Here is an 11,614-nt window from a genome sequence, read left to right as displayed (position 1 = left end):
TGAGTCATCAAGCCACGGAGCAGGAGGGGAGGACCGAGCCGGCCGGGAGGATAGGGGACATAGAGAGTCAAAAGATGCAGAAAGGGAGGAGAGGAGGGTTGAGGAGGCAGAATCAGGAGATCGGAGGGAGAAGGATTTAGCAGAGGGAAGAGGAGAGAGTAGCGGGAGAGAGAGAGCGAAGGTTGCGACGGCACATTACCATCTGAGTAGGGGCAGAGTGAGTAGTGTTGGAGGAGAGCGAGAGAGAAAAGGATACAAAGTAGTGGTCGGAGACTTGGAGGGGTGTTGCAGTGAGATTAGTAGAAGAACAGCATCTAGTAAAGATGAGGTCAAGCGTATTGCCTGCCTTGTGAGTAGGGGGGGACGGTGAGAGGGTGAGGTTAAAAGAGGAAAGGAGTGGAAAGAAGGAGGCAGAGAGAAATTAGTCAAAGGAAGACGTAGGGAGGTAAAGTCACCCAGAACTGTGAGGGGTGAACCATCCTCAGGAAAGGAACTTATCAAGGCGTCAAGCTCATAGATGAACTCTCCAAGGGAACCTGGAGGGCGATAAATGACAAGGATATTAAGCTTGAATGGGCTAGTGACTGTGACAGCATGGAATTCAAATGAGGAGACAGACAGATGGGTCAGGGGAAAAAGAGAGAACTTGGGAGAGATGAGGATTCCTGTGCCACCGCCGCACTGACCAGATGCTCTCGGGGTATGCGAGAACACATGGTCAGATGAGGAAAGAGCAGTAGGAGTAGCAGTGTTTTCTGTGGTAATCCATGTTTCCGTCAGCGCCAAGAAGTCGAGGGACTGGAGGGTAGCATAGGCTGAGATGAACTCTGCCTTGGTGGCCGCAGAACGGCAGTTCCAGAGGCTGCCGGAGACCTGGAGCTCCACATGGGTCGTGCACACAGGGACCACCAGATTAGAGTGGCAGCAGCCACACGGTGTGAGGCGTTTGTATGGCCTGTTCAGAGAGGAGAGAACAGGGATAGACAGACACATAATTGACAGGCTACAGAAAAAGGCTACAATAATGTAAAGGAGATCGGAATAAAATGAACTAAACATCTGGGAAAGCGAGAGAGCGGGGCCTCCCTCACTTACGTTTCACTGAAACACTCAAATATAACTCTCCCAACTTCCACTTTAGAAATTATAATTGTTGTAAACTACAGCGGTTCAATGTTTTCTAGGAATAGATTCTAACTTAGTTTATTCAGCAAGCTAACTTGGTACAGTATTCTTCCGTGAACACCGTCCAGGGCACCGAATCCTATGACGCCATAGCCAACTAGCATGCCAGCCTCCAATAACACGGTTTAACACCAATACTCGGTTACAACAAACCACCAGTGTGTTAACACGCAAAAAACAGATCATTTGTGTTCGTGTCTAACATTGTGTAAAGTTTTGGGTTAGTTTTGACAGTTTGAGTGAGTACGTCGTCAACTTATTCAGCCAGTTAGTTAGCTAGAATAGTTAGCATACTAGCTAGCCATTGCTCTCTGCCAACGAACCAACCCCCTCCTCCCACGGCACGAAACACACAGAGAAAGCCAAGCTAACGTTAACTAGTCACCCATGTCCCGAATTCCCTTGAACAACTCTGGTTACCAGTATGTAAAAACAAAACATTTACTACATATCCTAAATAAATTTTTAAACAGATGTGTTTTTTGGTGTAAATAAATAGAGTAGGTAACATTGCTATTTCGGCCAGGCTGTTGCATACAGACTACCGTTTTGTTTATACTTTTTCATAATGACAAGGATAAGTTTGATGTCGGAGAACCACAATAGAATGTTAATGATTTAATATTTTGCAAGGCCAGTAAGATGAAAGGGGACATTTATACCAGTGGCGGTCGATGCCGATTAATATGAGGGAGGACTTTTCTTTTTAATGAGCATGGCCTTATTTCTATTACAGCATATTGGATGACTTTCATTCATATTCCATTCACCCAGTTCAATGTAACATCGATAGGTTTAAGCTACTACATGATACTCAAATGTTCCCTATACCCATCATGAGGTTGCTACAACCTAGCCTATGAATGAAAGTTTACAACGTAGGTGCACACAGGTCGAGAGAAAGATTTGAGGTGACAGACAGTGAAACATGGACAGACAGTGACTCATGTAATACCGCCTTGCATACTCTTGCCTGCATCTAGCTGATCTAGGGTGCAATCATTAGTCCTACAGTTGCAAATTAGAGTTTCTATTGGACAAATTCAGGTATGTTTATCCCTGTTTCATTCCGTTTGCTTCCGTTTAGAAATGTTTTTCAACAGAATCGGCGGAATGAATACACCGCTGTTTACACGCAAACAGTTCTCTTACATAGCCAAATACAAACAGCTCGTTGGATTCCTTCTCGCATCTATGCGCTCTCCTCCTCTCACCTTTTCCCTTCACTTGTGGACAACACCAGCTGTCTGTGACCAGGCGAAAAAACCTTTCCAAGCCAAACCTTCATATCATAACCGCTACACACAGCCAACATAGTTTTCACCATATTAGCTAAAGTAAAGTCATAGTCAACATAGCTAATAGAACTAATGCATTAGTTAACCCGCTATAATCATGCAGTACAGCAGGGCTCCCCAACAAATTATTTGTAATTATGTTCTGGCCCCTCGACCATCCGCTCAAGAAAAAACCGCCCCGTGGCTGAATCTAGTTGATGATCTCTGCAGTACAGTAAGCAGTTTAGCAGTTACACCGGCGGGCCCAGGTGGCAATACATTTGTCAAACCAAATGCTTACCTTGACTTGGAAGAGTTCCAGTGTTGGATAGTCCTAGCCAGCTAGCTAACATAGCATCCCTTTGTTTGAGCCAGGTTTTTGAGTAAGCTAAACTAACTAGCTGCATTTGCTAGCTAAGTAAGTGAAAAATAAAATGACAAAATCTCTCTCTCTCTCTCTCTCTCTCTCTCTCTCTCTCTCTCTCTCTCTCTCTCTCTCTCTCTCTGTCTCTCTCTCTCTCTCTTGCTCCTCCTTCATTTTTGAAGAAATTAATTTGTTCAAAACTGTTCAACTATTGTCTTTCTCTCTCTTTGAGTCAACTACTCACCACATGTAATGCACTGCAGTGCTAGCTAGCTGTAGCTTATGCTTTCAGTATTAGATTCATTCTCTGATCCATTGACTGGGTGGACAGCATGTCAGTTCATGCTGCAAGAGCTCTGATAGGTTGGAGGATGTCCTCCGGAATTTGTCATAATTACTGTGTAAGTCTATGGAAGGGGGTAAGAACCATGAGCCTCCTAGGTTTTGCTAGCTGTCCTCCGGCTACGCCATGGTGCTACCCTACAGAGTGATGTTGAGGCTACTGCAGAACTTCATAGCAAAACAATGTGTTTTAATCAATTATTTGGTGACGTGAATATATTTAGTATAGTTTTATCTAAAAATGATAACTTTTTTAATGTTTCACTATTCTTATTTTTATGAAATTCACTGAGGACGATGGTCCCCCCTTCCTTCTCTGAGGAGCCTCCACTGATTTATACGGAGGGTTTGGCGGGACTTTTAAACATATTACCACAATCATGACTATTCAATCTGTATCGCTGAAGTGTTACATATTGCATGCTAGAAATGTTAAGGTAATTTAGATTGAGCCGACATATGCAGTGTTTACTGTGAATGCAGTCTCCGCTAGCGCAGGAACATTGCCTTTAAATTTCAATCACGCTGTAACTCTGAATTTCCACTATACGGATTGGATAGAGTCCCTAGGTTGGTTGGCGGTAATAAAAGTACAGGCTTTGTTGCCGACAACACCTTTCAGCTATAAAGAAAAGTCAGCAAAAAGTTGGTGGCATGCTAAAGTTGGCGGCAAAAAGTATTGGTTTGAAATGTGTATGAGTGTCTACAGGAGTGTGTGTGTGTATTTGTGTGTTTGCATGAGTGTGTGTAGGTGTGCTCCGCTGTTTGTCTGTCCATCCAGAATGTCAGGCACACACGTCCAATCAGTCCATCAAAGACAAATATCGATCTACCTCAGCCTCCTTCTGACACACACAGACACACACACACAAAGACACACACACACACAGACACACACACACAAACACACACACACACACAGACACACACACACACAGACACACACACGCACACACATTCTCTTTTTCTGTTCTGTCTTTCTGTATTTTGTGGACTCTCTTCATATCGTCTTAATCGCTGGCCGCCCCATCCACTATGCAGGCTCTCAGCAGAGCACTTAAAGGCTCACCCTGTGCATACGTGTGTGTGTCAGAGTGCTGCCAGAGAAATGCCAGGGTAATGTCAGAGTAATGTCAGAGTAATGCTAGAGTAATGTCAGAGTAATGTCAGAGTAATGTCAGAGTAATGCTAGAGTAATGTCAGAGTAATGTCAGAGTAATGTCAGAGTAATGCCAGAGTAATGTCAGAGTAATGCCAGAGGAAGCTGCATGACTTCACTGCACAAGAGAAAATGTGCTCCACACTCAAATAAACAATGTAGAGGTGTATTTTCTCTTTGTTGCAATTTATTCCTTATAATTTATATTTCTAATGTTTGCTTGTAAAGTTAATATGGTTGAACAGGATGGCAAACAGAGTTTGAAGGGGTGCCTCTCCCTTCTAGGCTTCTAGGCTTTTTACTTCCTGGTTATGGCTACTGCCCTATTTACCTTCAGGGATTCTCCCCATGGAGAATGGCTGCATCGGAGATGTCGCTGTCCTCCTCCCAGTGGTGCTGAACTCCAGAATTCTGTTTTTGTGGCTGTCCGCTTAAGTGGTGCTGATTCACTACTGAATCGCCGCTGTTAGCCACTCTTCAAGCAAGTCACAAGTCTGTGATCTAGATTGCCTGTAGAAGGTCTCACCCCCCCCAACACACACACACACACAGACCCCTCTTCCACCCCATCCCAGTAGAGCTCTTGCAGAAAGTGAAGCCTTTTAATTATCTCCTGATTACCTGTTAGATCACCTTAGCTAATGGAGAGCACTCCCCGGGGGACACATCCAATCAAACTCTCATCACACACAATGGGCATCTCTTCACAGCAGAGAGAGAGAGAGAGAGAGAGAGAGAGAGAGAGAGAGAGAGAGAGAGAGAGAGAGAGAGAGAGAGAGAGAGAGAGAGAGAGAGAGAGAGAGAGAGAGAGAGAGAGAGAGAGAGAGAGAGAGAGAGAGAGAGAGAGAGAGAGAGGGGGGACGGGGTATTTTAGGCAGCCGCAGAGATTAGTTCTGGAAATAGCCATCTATTTATTCATTCATACTCTAAATTACCAATGACTCATACACACTCCCATCTCTCACTCCAACAGAATCGCAACTACCTTAATCCAGGTACACATGTCTGCACCCATGCACACACACAAATGCACACACACAGCCCATAACTTTATGATTGATCAAGATGGCGATGGCTTGCCTGCCACAAATCATGTCAACAGGAGGATGCAGAAGTGTATGAGTACAGAAGACTTCTAGAGTAATGCTAGAGTACATCGAGCAAGAATCCCAGTTTAACTGCACCCGTACATCTGTGTATATACTGTATATCCCACCTCCCTCATAGCATGGTAACAGAGTTGAGCACCCTCTTCTGTTCACACATCAGTAGTTAAGCCCCTCCCTCAGCACCATCTCTACTGACTGCCACCCCGTAGAGCAGCCCCTCCTTGCCACCCTCTCCTTGCCACCCTCTCCTTGCCACCCACTCCTTGCCACCCTCTCCTTGCCACCCTCTCCTCTCCACCTCCCAGAGCACCTCCTACTACAGTGTCTTGCAAAAGTATTCATCCCCCTTGGCGTTTTTCCTATTTTTTTGCATTACAACCTCTAATTTAAATGTATTTCTATTTGGATTTCATGTAATGGACATAAACAAAATAGTCCAAATTGGTGAAGTGAAATGAAAAAAATAACTTGTTTCAAAACATTATAAAAAATAAATAACAGAAAAGTGGTGCGTGCATATGTATTCACCCCCTTTGCTATGATGCCCCTAAATAAGATCTGGTGCAACCAATTACCTTCAGAAGTCACATAATTAGTTAAATAAAGTCCACCTGTGTGCAATCTAAGTGTCACATGATCTCAGTATATATACACCTGTTCTGAAAGGCCCCAGAGTCTGCAACACCACTAAGCAAGGGGCACCACCAAGCAAGCGGCACCATGAAGACCAAGGAGCTCTCCAAACAGGTCAGGGACAAATGGAGAAGTACAGATCAGGGTTGTGTTATAAAGAAATATCAGAAACTTTGAACATCCCACGGAGCACCATTAAATCCATTATTAAAAAATTGAAAGAATATGGCACCACAACAAACCTGCCAAGAGAGGGCCGCCCACCAAAACTCACGGACCAGGCAAGGAAGGCATTAATCAGAGAGGCAACAAAGAGACCAAAGATAACCCTAAAGGAGCTGCAAAGCTCCACAGAGGAGATTGGAGTATCTGTCAATAGGACCACTTTAAGCCGTACACTCCACAGAGCTGGGCTTTACGGAAGAGTGGCCAGAAAAAAAGTCATTGCTTAAAGAAAGAAATAAGCAAACACGTTTGGTGTTCGGCAAAAGCCATGTGGGAGACTCCCCAAACATATGGAAATAGGTACTATGGTCAGATGAGACTAAAATGGAGCTTTTTGGCCATCAAGGAAAACGCTATGTCTGGCGCAAACCCAACACCTCTCATCACCCCGAAAACACCATCCCCACAGTGAAGCATGGTGGTGGCAGCATCATACTGTGGGGATGTTTTTCATCGGCAGGGACTGGGAAATGGGTCAGAATTGAAGGAATGATGGATGGCGCTAAATACAGGGAAATTCTTGAGGGAAACCTGTTTCAGTCTTCCAGAGACTTGAGACTGGGACGGAGGTTCACCTTCCAGCAGGACAATGACCCTAAGCATACTGCTAAAGCAACACTTGAGTGGTTTAAGGGGAAACATTTAAATGTCTTTGAATGGCCTGGTCAAAGCCCAGACCTCAATCCAATTGAGAATATGTGGTATGACTTAAAGATTGCTGTACACCAGCGGAACTCATCCAACTTGAAGGAACTGGAGCAGTTTTGCCTTGAAGAAATTGGCAAAAATCCCAGTGGCTAGATGTGCCAAGCTTATAGAGACATACCCCAAGAGACTTGCAGCTGCAATTGCTGCAAAAGGTGGCTCTACAAAGTATTGACTTTGAGGGGGTGAATAGTTATGCAAGCTCAAGTTTTCTGTTTTTCTGTCTTATTTCTTGTTTGTTTCACAATAAAACATATTTTGCATCTTCAAAGTGGTAGGCATGTTGTGTAAATCAAATGATACAACCCCCCCAAAAAATCCATTTTAATTCCAGGTTGTAATGCAACAAAATAGGAAAAATGCCAGGGGGGGGGATACTTTCACAAGCCACTGTATATGATCTCTGTTTGTATGATTCTAGTTCTCATGTCCTCATACTGAACCTCTTCCTTTGTATCCTGCCTAATGCCAGCCCTAGTCCCAACCCCAGCCCTAGCCCCAGCCCTAGCCCCAGCCCTAGCCCCAGCCCCAGCCCTAGCCCCAGCCCTAGCCCTAGCCCCAGCCGTAGTCCCAGCCCCAGCCCTAGCCCTAGCCCTAGCCCTAGTCCCAGCCCCAGTCCTAGCCCCAGCCTGAGTAATACCCCAGCCCCCCCCCCCCTCCCTCCACCCAGGCCCCTGTAGGGTAAAACAAGGATAAAACAAACATACAGAGTGGTTATGTCACAATAAACCATGGAACCCCTGAATCCAAATCTGGGCCAAACAGAGCAGATCCATGCCGGGCCAAAGTGAGCCAAGCAGGGTCTGGGGCTATAGGGGCCAGGAGGGCTAGGTGGGTTTCAGTGTAGTGCTTTAGGCATGTCTGGAGGAAGGCTTCTAGAACATCACACTGCCTCAGCAGGGGAGACAGGCCTGGCAGGAGGCTGGTAACAGAGGTACACATAAACCACCATGCTGAGATGCAGTGGTGTAAAGTACTAATTAAGGAACTATTTTGGGTATCTGTACTTTACTATTCATATTTTTGACAACGTTTACTTTTACTTCACTACATTCCTAAAAAGAAATTGTACTTTTCACTCCATATATTTTCCCTGACACCCAAAAGTACTCATTACATTTTGAATGCTTAGCAGGACATAAAAATTGTCTAATTCACAAATTTATCAAGATAACATCCCTGGTCATCCCAACTGCCTCTGATCTGGCTGACTCACGAAACACATGCTTCATTTGTAAATGATGTCTGAGTGTGCCCCTGGCTATCTGTAAATAAACAATTAAAATATTAAAACAAATGGTGCCGTCTGGTTTGCTTAATATAAGAAAATTGAAATGATTCATACTTTTACTTTTACTTTTGATACTTAAGTATATTTTAGCAATGACATTTACTTTTCATACATAAGTATATTTAAAACCAAATACTTTAAAACTTTTACTCAAGTAGTATTTTGCTGGATGACTTTCACTTTTACTTGAGTCATTTTCTATTTAGGTATCTTTACTTTTACTCAAGTATGACAATTGGGTACTTTTTCCACCACTGCTGAGATGAGAGAGGTGTTGCTACGACTCCAGACTTCAGCTTAAAATCTAATCAAATCAAATCAAATCAAATTTTATTGGCCACATGCGCCGAATACAACAGGTGCAGACATTACAGTGAAATGCTTACTTACAGCCCTTAACCAACAGTGCATTTATTTTTAACAAAAAAGTACAAATAAAACAACAACAAAAAAAGTGTTGAGAAAAAAAGAGCAGAAGTAAAATAAAATAACAGTAGGGAGGCTATATATACAGGGGGGTACCGGTGCAGAGTCAATGTGCGGGGGCACCGGCTAGTTGAGGTAGTTGAAGTAATATGTACATGTGGGTAGAGTTAAAGTGACTATGCATAAATATTTAACAGAGTAGCAGCAGCGTAAAAGGATGGGGTGGGGGGGCAGTGCAACTAGTCCAGGTAGCCATGATTAGCTGTTCAGGAGTCTTATGGCTTGGGGGTAGAAGCTGTTGAGAAGTCTTTTGGACCTAGACTTGGCACTCCGGTACCGCTTGCCGTGCAGTAGCAGAGAGAACAGTCTATGACTAGGGTGGCTGGAGTCTTTGACAATTTTGAGGGCCTTCCTCTGACACCGCCTAGTATAGAGGTCCTGGATGGCAGGAAGCTTGGCCCCAGTGATGTACTGGGCCGTACGCACTACCCTCTGTAGTGCCTTGCGGTCGGAGGCCAAGCAGTTGCCATACCAGGCGGTGATGCAACCAGTCAGGATGCTCTCGATGGTGCAGCTGTAGAATTTTTTGAGGATCTGAGGACCCATGCCAAATCTTTTCAGTCTCCTGAGGGGGAATAGGCTTTGTCGTGCCCTCTTCACGACTGTCTTGGTGTGTTTGGACCATGATAGTTCGTTGGTGATGTGGACACCAAGGAACTTGAAGCTCTCAACCTGTTCCACTACAGCCCCGTCGATGAGAATGGGGGCGTGCTCAGTCCTCTTTTTTTTCATGTAGTCCACAATCATCTCCTTTGTCTTGGTCACGTTGAGGGAGAGGTTGTTGTCCTGGCACCACACGGCCACGTCTCTGACGTCCTCCCTATAGGCTGTCTCATCGTTGTCGGTGATCAGGCCTACCACTGTTGTGTCGTCGGCAAACTTAATGATGGTGTTGGAGTTGTGCCTGGCCATGCAGTCATGGGTGAACAGGGAGTACATGAGGGGACTGAGCACGCACCCCTGAGGGGCCCCCGTGTTGTTACCTACCCTTACCACCTGGGGGCGGCCCGTCAGGAAGTCCAGGATCCAGTTGCAGAGGGAGGTGTTTAGTCCCAGGATCCTTAGCTTAGTGATGAGCTTTGAGGGCACTATGGCAGACACACGGGAGAAGAGATAGAGAGGGAGCAGGGAGGGGATAGAGAGAGAGAGAGAGCAGGGAGGGGATAGAGAGAGAGAGGGAGCAGGGAGGGGATAGAGAGAGAGAGGGAGCAGGGAGGGGATAGAGAGAGAGAGGGAGCAGGGAGGGGATAGAGAGAGAGAGGGAGCAGGGAGGGGATAGAGAGAGAGAGGGAGCAGGGAGGGGATAGAGAGAGAGAGAGAGAGAGCAGGGAGGGGATAGAGAGAGAGAGGGAGCAGGGAGGGGATAGAGAGAGAGAGGGAGCAGGGAGGGGATAGAGAGAGAGAGGCGCCCTGGAGTGGTGCCAAGTTCCCAAGGTAGTATACAAGTATCTTTAGAAGCCGGCGTCTTGTTAGCTAATACATTACACCAATCAAGGCGAGCTATCTTAAGCTACAATTAATCTGAGCCCTGGCACACGCTGATAGGACAGCAACATGCTGTTTCTTAATTAAAAGCAAACGTCTTAAAAATGATTAATAATGGTATTAAATATTCTCATGGACTACAAGGACGGGGAATCTGGCTTTCTTATGCGGGCTTAAAATGAAGAAGTCATTATGGCTTGGCCAATCTCTCTGAGCCAGAGCTTTACTTTGTTTGGGATCACAAGTTGCTTACTTCATGAATATGCATTTCGCCCTATCAAGTTGAGACCAAAAGGCATCGGTGTGGCGTTTGTTCGTTTGGTCGCAAGTTTACTATTTTGATTCCGACATTTCACAGTCCCTTTGTAGTGGAGGCCCGAGACTTAACCTGTTCCTCACTTCGTGCTGAGTGATGAATTGGAAGCAGTATGTGTTTCTGTGTGCGCGTCCGTGTGCGTGTGCATGTGCATGCATGTGTGTAACATTTTCCAGTGATGTTACACTATCAAAATGAAAAGTAGTGTCAATGTTTAAGTTCTAGCCATTGACCCAACATTAGAGAAAGCCTTGCAACAAGATTTACCATACTGCTTCTATATTGAGCAGTTCTATAATCAGGCCCTTCCAGTTCTATTTAATTTAAGCCCTTATATGGATAGAGTCCAAAGCTTTCTAATTGACCATTTGAGTCTTTTTCTGCTAATTTAATAACTTATAATTTTAAATGCCAATTATGAACAAGATTACTGTATTTTTTTAACTGTAAGATTAGATACATTTGGCAGAATCACAAGTAAATCACATTGGTTTAAGAGCAACCGCTGCCCTCATTATGAGGAAGAAGAGGGCTATTCTGCGCTTGTGGCTCACATTGTTAGTTACATAAAATGTCTAGATAGCATATACCCAATGTGCTGATCAGACACAACAGCACTGTATGCAGAATATCTCATAAATAAGCATGCATGCGCACAAACACTCACACTCATACACACACACACACACACAAACATCCATTGTCTTGACTGCGTGATTGTGGGGAAGAGAGTGCAGAATTAGGAACAAGGTGGTTGTATTGTCATCTCAGTGAGGGAGGGACAGGGACAAATGGAAATAGGTACCAGACAGTCAGGAAACAATTCTGTTTAGAAACCAATTACTACACAGCTTTTCAAATTGATTTAATTTCCCTCTGCTGCTGGGCTCTCCTCTCTCTATCTCACTCTTTTTTCTCTCCGGCCCCTCTGTCTCCCAAGACTCCCAGATCACATGGTCAGATTCCTATCAGCCTGCATGCGTTTGTCTCTCGAAAGAGCAGAACCTGGAATAATAAACAAGTTTGAAATCATAAAA

The sequence above is a fragment of the Coregonus clupeaformis genome, chromosome 5 (genome assembly GCF_020615455.1).
Source record: "Coregonus clupeaformis isolate EN_2021a chromosome 5, ASM2061545v1, whole genome shotgun sequence".
In the NCBI taxonomy this organism is placed as follows: domain Eukaryota; kingdom Metazoa; phylum Chordata; class Actinopteri; order Salmoniformes; family Salmonidae; genus Coregonus; species Coregonus clupeaformis.
Note: the sequence above shows the minus strand (reverse complement) of the source record.